The sequence below is a fragment of the Amblyomma maculatum genome, chromosome 1 (assembly GCF_055883805.1).
Source record: "Amblyomma maculatum isolate TAMU_Amacu chromosome 1, ASM5588380v1, whole genome shotgun sequence".
NCBI lineage: Eukaryota > Metazoa > Arthropoda > Arachnida > Ixodida > Ixodidae > Amblyomma > Amblyomma maculatum.
Window position 1 is genome coordinate 227582097 of NC_139344.1, and position 9859 is coordinate 227591955.

The window sequence follows — 9859 nt, forward strand, 5'->3', positions numbered from 1 at the left end:
CGTCTTGATTTAGGTAGGTAGGGTAGGGGTCTTTGGGTTATTCTCGGGACCGGACACGGGTTATGCCGGCCTTAATTCGCGGCGGCACTCTAGGTGTCCGGGGGGAAGGGGAGGTGGGATGTTGGGAGGGGAGGGGGGGGGGGGTCATCATCTTGGAGTCGCTCTCGTTGTCGTCCTCGTCATTCTTGATTTCAGAGAAATTACTCAGCTGTGCCAAAACCAGACACAATTTTTACCCCCACCCGTGTAAAGGGTTGACGAGAGAGGAGGAACGCGTGTTTCTTGGGGGGTATTCTTGCACACAGTGAACTCGCAATCACGTGAACTCGCAATCACGTGACACAAAAGTGACGTCGGGCTTCTACGTCACTTCTGCGTGTCCTGTTGACGTTTTTTTTTTGTTTTTTGTTTTTTATTTTGCTGGGGCGGTGAGAAAAGCGCTTGGCGCGGCTTCGAGCTGGCGAAGGGAGAGCAGCTAGCCGTCCGCTTTCTTCACGCACGCTTTCTTCTGTATTTTTTTCCTATTAGTGGGGAGAGGTTGAAAGGAGGGGCGGGTAAAGCCCCTGGGGCTTTAGGGGCGAGCAGGCTAGCCAACGTAGCGTGGTTTCAAACGAGTGACGGCTTAGGAGCTGCCCTCGGTAAAGCAGTATGCACGCTCGCTTCCTTTTTTCTTTTTCCCTAGCTGTGATGTATGGGCTGGTTTGGCTTGAGAGTCAGCGGAGGGAGTGCTGAATGGATGGATGGAAAAACTTTATTTTCGTCAGAGAGCATGTATGGATGGTTCCGTGTTAGATGGCCATCAACCCATGGCTGACGGCGACCTGGGTGGCCCACTCCACGGCCCTGGTCTGGACGACCGGGTCTGAGCTGGCCAACACGGCCTCCCACTGCTCGAGGGAAGGATCACGCATAATATCCGCCGGTGGCGGTGCTATGCTACAGCTCCATAATATGTGGTCATAGGTTGCCAATTCCTGACACCATTTGCACTCCGGCTGAATGTCCGGGTAGATTTTGCTCAACACGTATGGGTTGAAGAAACAAATAGTCTGCAATCGTCGCCAGACGCATTCCTGCGCCTTCACCAATTGCTTGTCCGGGGGTGGGTAAATCCTCCGCTCAAGTTTGAAATGATTAGTAATGTCATGAAAGGATACCAGCCCATCTCTTGTGGACCTTCCCGGAACGTCCGGCTCACCTACTCGGCTGACGAAACCTCGAGCATTCATGTGAGCCGCCTCGTTCCCAGGATTCCCAGAGTGTGCTGGTACCCAGACAATTTCCGCCTCCGTAGTCCCTCGCCCCGTGGCCCGATTCAGCAATCGCGCCGCTGTGACAGATATTCTGCCCCTCGCCAAATTTCGGATGGCTGTTTTGGAATCGCTGAAGATCAAGTCAGCATTACTACTAGTAATAGCTAGTGCTATCGCCGCTTCCTCTGCAGTTTCTGGGGAGCGGGTTTTGACTGATCCGGAGGCGATCAAGCGTCCCCGCCCGTCCACCACCGCAATTGCAAATGCGTCCTTGTCCCTATACTCGGCGACATCTACATATACTGCCCCGTTGTACTCCCCGTACTTAACATGTAAAGCTTTGGCTCTTGCCTTCCTGCGGTCCTCGTGATGTATTGGATGCATGTTCTTGGGCAAAGGTTTTATGTACAAGCCCTTGTGCATTTCCCGCCTAATGTGAATTTTGCCGAATGTGCCGATCCTTTCCAATATGTCCCTTCCTGCTTTTGTTTTTGAAAGCCTACCGAGCTGCATCACCAAGTGCGCCTCCCGTACTTCTTCTAGGGTGTTGTGCACCCCTAATCCCAGCAGCCTTTCGGTAGACGCATTGTGAGGCAACCCAAGGGCCGCTTTATATGCCTGCCTAATAGCCTCCACCTTGCCTTTTTCCGTCGCGTCCAACTTCAAATAAGGCGTCGCATACACTATTCTACTGAGCACAAACGCCTGCACCAGCTTACACAAGTCCTTTTCCTTAACACCTCTCTTACGATTAGCGATTCTCCTGATTAGCCTCACAGTAGCATTGACCGTATTTTTAAGCCTTTTCAAGGACTCGCTATTTTTCCTGTTAGTCTGCAGGTATACATACCCAGGATCCTGATCGTTTGGACCTCAGCGACCGGTACGCCCCCCACTTTGACCTCTAAAGGCGGTGGCCGCACATAGTGCCTCGCATGTATCCCTCTTGGCTTGTCCCTCAGCACAAAAAGCTCGGACTTGGGCTGAGAGCACGAGAGCCCTGCTTCCCCTGCTAGCTCCTCAACAATATCCACCGCGTGCTGTAGAGTTTCTTCCAAATGTGCGTCACTGCCTCTTGTTACCCAAAGAGTAATGTCATCCGCATAAAATGTATGTTTAAGTCCCGATATCCCTTGCAGCCTGGGTGGTATCTTGATCAATGCGAGATTAAATAGGAACGGCGATAATACCGACCCTTGCGGTGTCCCCCTGCCCCCCAATGGGAAGGGATCCGATTTCATTTCTCCGACTATAATCTCCGCAGTCCTACCCTCCAGAAACGATCTGATGTACCGGAAGGTTCTACCCCCCGGTCTTATGTCCGATAGGTTCCTCAATATTGCCTCATGGGTAACATTGTCAAAGGCCTTAGTTAGGTCGAGCCCCAAGCTAGATAGCCTTGGTGCCCGTGCCGTACCCAGGATCAACCACGTCTTTTTTTAGCTGTATCATGACGTCTTGCGTTGATAAATTAGCCCTGAAGCCAATCATTGTTGGCTGTGGCTAAAGGTACGTCGGACGGACCCGATCAATGGGACCCGGTGCGTTTTTCTTCGGGATCCGTCCGACGGATCAGGGAAATATTTTTCAGAGGTACGGCGGACGGACCCGATCGGTAGGGTTCTTCCGACGGACCCAACGCATTTTTCTCCGATATGGGCCTTGGGATCCGTCGGGAAAGCCGGACTCAGATGTGGTTGTAGCAACAACATGGTAGCCATATGTAGCCAAATCGAAGTTGGTATGAGGTGTACTACGTGCGAGGTGCAAGGAGTATATGTACTACATACTGCATGCGTGAAATGTGAAATTACAAAGAATAGTACAGTGACAAGAATAGTGCCTAGAATGGGTGATATACTACGTGATGGCATGATGATAGGTTTACGTGAGTTGGACCGCGGCAGGGTGGCAAGCACGACCAGAGCGCAAGCGCATGTAATCGCGGTGTTGACGGCCAGCCCGCGGCCTGGATTAACGTCTACGACGGTCGTTATGTAATTATGTAGTTTTGATTCTTCAAAGTTTCCTCACTTCCATCTGTGATGAGATGCGTCACGTAACGCATCGCTTTCTGCTCGCATTGAGGTTTGGTGCTGCAAGTTCTACGTAGTACAAGCGGCGCTGAAAAAGCTGGGCACCGCCGGCGTGTCTCTAGCCCAAGCATCGCGTCATTCGTGTTTGTTGTACAACTGGAGGTGTGGTTTGTGCTTACCGTGAGATGCTGTGATTACGGATTACGTCCTACTAGAGTGCTGTGTGAGACTACGAAGAGTGCTGTGATGAGTGCGCCGATGTCCGGACGGACATCAGTGTGTCCGTTTATGATCGGCGATGTTGCACGTGCATGTCAGTGTTTATTAGGTGCAGTGGTAATTTATTTACACGCGCTGTGCAACAATCAGACGAAAATAAGTCATCGACAATTTGTTAGCCTGTACTACAGAGCTCAAAACTCGGAAAATGGGAATGCACGATGCAGTTTTCGCATGTTGGAGTGGACCGAAAAATAAGTGCCCAGCCCACACCGCCGGGATGCGTATTACTACAGGTGAAATGGTTCAGGTTTCTGTAAAATAGCTGCCTGGCACAGCACCTTTCTAAATGTTCAGGCTTTGTACTATTGTTGAAGGCCACTTTATCATTAATAAAGGAACGAATATGCTTTATGTGTTAATGACTAATGCTTTTTCAACATATTATGTTCATTTTTTTTTTTCGTTTTTCCTTAGTTTCCTTTGTTTTTCATGCTAGACAAACACAAATAGTACACTTTTAAACTTGTCAGTCCAAAGCTGAACATGAATATCTGCCATGCATGTGACAGCTTTAATGCTAGAAAGGTTGACATGTATAGCATGTACGTACACGCTGCGACATCTTGGTGGCACGTTAGGCTACTTGCCCCAAGGTCGTGATGTTTAATACCAGTGATGGCAGTCGCACTTTGGTGCAGGTGAAATGCAAATGCTTCTGTTTTCTGCAAGATGTCAATTCAAAGTACAAAGCCCAGGCAGTCAAATTAGTCTGGAGCTCTCCACTACGGTATTCTTCATAGCTACATATGTCACTTTAGGATGTGAAACCCCACATGCCACAGGTAGGCTGCATTGTTTTTTAGATTTTGTAACCTCTCATCTATGTTTTGCAACATTTGGCTAATTTTAGTTCCCAAACAGTTGCTAAAGATGAAACCGAAGCAGTTCTTGGCATGGTTTGCTGCTTAGATTAATTTGCTAATTGCAGTTCTTTGAAACTTGCATCAATGCTGGACAGTTCAAATAGCAAGCAGTTGAATTACAGAAATGATGTGGATCATGCATTTCAGTTCTGACAAGTGGAAAGTAACGGTCCCCTCCTTGCATGCATAGGTGCCTTTAGACAAATACATACTCGGGTGTGTGATTGTGACGCATATCAAGGGTCAACAGAAGGCCATGTGTAGCCAGTGTGATATTCTTTATGAAGGCTAAAGTAAAATTGTACAACAGCTGCTGTACCATGCAGAAAAAAAAATGATCATTTAGTGTATGATTAACTGACCATGAATAGCATCTTACTCAGAGTATGATGTGATATATATCTGGTTTAGCATCCCAAAATAACTACGGCTATGAGGAACACAATAGTTGAGAGCTCCGGTATAATTTCGACCACCTGGGGTTCTTTTACATGCACTGACACCGCACGGTGCATGACGGCCTATTGTTTCGCCTCTATTAAAATGTCCCTGCTGTGGCTGGAACCAAATCTGCATCTTTGGGTTCAGCAGCCAAGCACTCTAACTACTGAGCCAGCACAACGGGGCCAAGTATCAAAATGCATGCCATTACATTTCCTTCTAGCCTGTGGTTTTCTTCATAGAACTAATGTATACAAGGAAAAGTAAACAGCAAGAAAACACTAGTTTTATTGCACATTATATTCACATTTCAGCAAACATTCTCTAGGAAAAAATTTCTCATAATGTTTTCATGGAAACCATGAACAAAACAAAACAATGCACTTACTCCACTCGAATTATTAATGGGCAAGGTTGCATCTATGCTACTACACTGCACTTATCACAAAACCACAAGCCCCATCTGCTTTGGCCAATCACTTGATGGAACTAACGGAGACAGATGTCGCACACCACAGACTGGTCGTCTCGCAACATATCTCTGCATATGTTGCATTTCAATTTCATGCCTTTCCACTTAGTTTCAACTGTTGCCAGCATTACTAGTCACCCATCTTTTCTGAAATTCCTTTTTACGCTGTTGGGATCAGCATCCTTGTTAACGATGGTCTCTGGCATTTTAGATGCTATCATTTTCACATCTTCCTCATCTGGAAGAACGAAGGAAATGACAAGCTTTGAGCAGACAAAAAATTAGGGAGACTCCTAATCTCCACCTGTAAGGGTATGGTGTGCCAGCGTTAATGGTTCTTGTCTGCAGATCCCACTGTGGATTCTCGTTAATTTACATGCCCTTTGCTACAAACATTACTACTAATTCCTTAATTCATGTCTGTTATCTCAGATATACTCATTAGCATACGGTCGTAGGCTGCCCTGTTAGGTGATAGACAACCTGGCATAGACCTCTGTAAGCCTCAACCTTTCTTAATTGGAGCTGAAACGTTGAAGATGAAATATTTCAAATATAACTTTGTAAGCTTGGCTTAACAGCTCCTGCCATGTCGTGTGGCCTCGTGACATTTGGCTCGTGGCACTTTTGGCTTGTGCACAGGGGTCATCTGTTAAACACTGGTTAACATGCATGAAAAATACATTTTCACACAAACTGGTGGCAAATGGTCAAGTGGTGCACTGCAGATTCTGAAATGTATACCTATATTCATGCAAGGATCGCATCATCACATAACATGATCAAGAGTTCTATCAGTACCTGTAGTTACATAGCATTTCAATGCCCATTAAAGGACCACCTCAGACAATGGTTGTTATCTCAAGACCTGTTCTAACAGCGTGCTGACGCCATTCCACTGAGCGATGGACATGTATATGCATACCCTAGATAGCTCATGATTGTGGATCTCATTTATTTCTATGACTTCCAAGGAGTTCCTGTCGTCAGAAACTTTATGAAATCGGGACAGTAGTCTTGAAGGGTGAAAAGAAATAACCAGGTTACCTTGACGCAATGCTAAATTACAGAGGGTGAATATGCTGCATGAAGATACCAAGAAGCTTGTACAAAGAAAAGTGAGAGTGAAATGGCAGGATTTTTGAAACATTGAAATAAACTACAAACTATACTTGTCAAACCTGTCATTAAGGAATGGAAATCATGCAGTAATCAAAAACACAACATGGAGGACATTTTAGGTCATCTTCACAAAACACATACCCAAACCTCACGCACAGCTTCATACTTATGAAAGAGGACAAACCAATATGCAAGGAGTGTGGAGATGAACTAACAATAAACCATATCTTACACATGCGCCAGAGTCGAGAAAAGAGGAAACATTTTGTAGAATTTCCAACAGATCCATTTCCATCCCAGCATGATCCTAGGAGAGACGTGCAAATTTCCTGCATTTTTGGTTTCCTAAAATGTTCCTAAACAAGCTGCATCCTAAAGAACATTTTAGTCATTACACACAAAATAAATACATTAAATTTTGTTCTTGGTGCATGGCAGCATTAGTCGCTTAGGCACCATAAAAATCAACACAATGCTGTAGTAAGGTATACCTTGGTTAGCTATGTTATATGAGACAAGCTTTCGGCCTGGTGTGGTCCTTATTCACGTGACAGCGCTGTCATGCATGAGGGTCTATGTCCCAGCGATCGGAAAGTGACCTATTCCAATAATTTTACAAACTGAAGGTGATTGTACAGATTTCTAAAGACTGGAGTGCTCAACTGTTTTATCAACGTCCGCCTGCTTTGACAGCCTGGAGTGAAACTGTTGAAAAGAATACATTTTTGAACATTTAACGCGTTTCTGAAGGCGTTGCTTTCAATTACGGGGCCAACAAAAAGCAGGTGAATGTCAAACGCCGCCTAGATAGGCTTTCTAGCAAGACAGCGGTGTAGCGTGGAAAATCGCTCCGCCGATCCATCGCTGGCGCCGCTGACTTGAAAGGCGAACTGTTCAAACTTATATAGCTACTGACCACACCTGAAACACTGAATTGCGCATGATCAAGGCAGAATTTCTCTAACACTGAGCACTGGTAGCTATCGATTTCGCGCCAAATATTGTGAAAATCTGTCCTCTCTTCGATCATTGATACGTCCACGGTTGAACATTTATGCGCCTCGGGGTAGGCCAGCCGTGGGAACATGGATGCGTGGTTGTAGCAACGATCGCTTGCATGGCACACTCTGCAAAATTCCAAGAGTCAGCTTCTTCAACGAAATGTGCAGCGCACATTTTCTACCGCGTACCTAAGCCCGGCGATGCATGCATATCGATCCCGATCGTTTCAAAGCTGCGCGGCCGTTCAGTCGGGTCACGGTAACCTCGAGCATGCGGGGGTTTAAACTACATGTACGCAAACTTCAACGACAAGAAAAAGATGCAGCCTAAGCACTTTAGTCTAGTAATCCCCTATATACCAAAGAACATTGCTGTTCACAGGGAATTCGGATCATTCACGCTTCCGGCTTTCCGGTTGTGCACTCTTGCGGTGCGGTGCAGTAGGTCTTCGCCTCGACGAGTCGATGTGCAGGCCTCTAGTAGATTCGGCATGTCTTCTGCCACGGCTCTGAGGTAGAATTTAAACGAAGAATTTAGCTAAAAACATCCTGTTTCCTCGGTCTGCATGTGAGGAACGAGCACAATGCCATTTCACATACATACTTTGGACTGCCGAATGTTCAGCTGCACGACGAGGTGTGTGTGTGTTGTGCCGGCGCTAGATCTTCAGAGGTCGATGCAGGACCTAAGACAGCGTAAATGCTAGGAATAGCTCGCTCGCATTACGGGCAGATCGGGGTGATAGTTTAGTGCGAAGCGAAAGCTGCTCGTGAATGTGCGTATCTCGATGCCAGCTGGTGCAGTACGTAGCATATCGCCTGCAGCTATGTGCTTGACAGCGATGTTTGCCGTACACAACCCTAAGTGAAGACCGTGATCTATGTTAGAACGGATGCACTCCATGGTAGAAGAACAAATGGTAGCGTAACTCCCATAGAAGCCTGCGTGTCGACTCTGAGCGAGGCTTTAGTTTCCCAGCGCCCCCTGCGAACTGTGAGGCACAACAAACACGTGACGTTGCTTGTGACGTCACAGCAACGTCCTTTTGGCGGGGAATTTGATTGTCTTTTTACTTATGAACGAAAAACAAGGCCAACAACGACGGAGACAGAACGATGCTCGGATAAGGCAGAAAAATGGACACCGTAACTGTTCAGTCAACTTTACTTGACATGGATTTCTACTGTCGTTTTACGTTAACTGAAATGTTACGGCATCTTTAACCACCTTATCATAGCATCGTTCTGCCTCCGTCGTCGTTAGCCTAGTCTTTCGTCGCGCGTCATGTAAACGCATTCTGGGGCTTATTTCTTCGGGCACGTTTGTGAACAAGGGCCTTCAAGTGAGTTCGGCAAGCACATGGATAGAATCACATGGCTTGAGGCATTTCACTAAGGGCATAAATGAATGAAGCTGTGCTGCATAGAAAGCCAGGCTTTATTAATTCACGATTACTTACATAGACGCCTCACGACAATGAAAAATAAGTGTAGGAAAGCGACCACCGCTCATTCGTCACGGTCTACATGAAATCCTCGAAACAAAATGACCTGAGCGTAGGTCTCCAAACGAGACGCGGTGAGATTATAAAAGGGTAAAAGATCTTGCTAACAAAGTACATATCAGCGTCAAAGAACAAAAACAAACGAACGGAATAACGCTAGCGCTAGAACGCCAACCTGTAAGAGCTTAAGTAAGCAATTCAAATTGGGATTGCTAGTATTTAGAAGTTAATGCGTCTGAGAAGTCAAAATATCTACGATATAGCTTTGCTCCAATAAATCTCGCCCTGTTCATGATTCCATTATTTTACTCGCGCTTCGTTTGCCACTGAGAGGAGTCAATGTGAGGTTAAAAATTTACAACTTAAGCATAACATGTTCACGAGAAAGATCCAATTGACAATAGGAACATCACTGTGATAACAGCTAAAGCACGTTCAGCGAACGTTGGTGCGGTAATACGACGCAGTAAGCAAAACACGCAGCAAAGGGAGCGGTACGGAAGGCTTTGAGCAATGCGACACGCGTCTTGGGGGCAATAAAATCTCACCTTCACCGCTCAATTAAAACATGCAGCGATACGCCGCTCATGCAGACGTGTATCCGTAAAACAAGCCACCACTTTTGCGACGTGCCTGGGAGGCCTAGCCGAGTCGCCGAGCTGTGACGCAGCATTGTCCCATCGTCCGGAAATGCGCACATGCAGCGGCAATCACTTTCTCATCGAGCACAGACAGTCTTCGCCTTGCTGTAAAGCTCTACCACAACCAGCATAATAAAATACTGACTGTTTGTTACAGATGACCCACTCTGTACGCAGCACGCAACGATGAACGTTGAACCGGGGCCGATGACGCACCCATACCTTGCCCATACCGCGGATGAA

The 9859-nt window shown here is 46.6% G+C and overlaps 1 long non-coding RNA gene across 1 annotated transcript; it reads right to left on the reverse strand.

Annotated features, from left to right (window-relative positions):
• Positions 1-5139: 5139 nt before the first annotated feature.
• On the reverse strand, positions 5140-9859 carry LOC146205794 (uncharacterized). Its single transcript, XR_014704263.1, has 2 exons — positions 8075-9859; positions 5140-7979 (listed from the first exon to the last, which is right to left on the reverse strand). It is a non-coding gene; the product is annotated as an uncharacterized LOC146205794 (long non-coding RNA).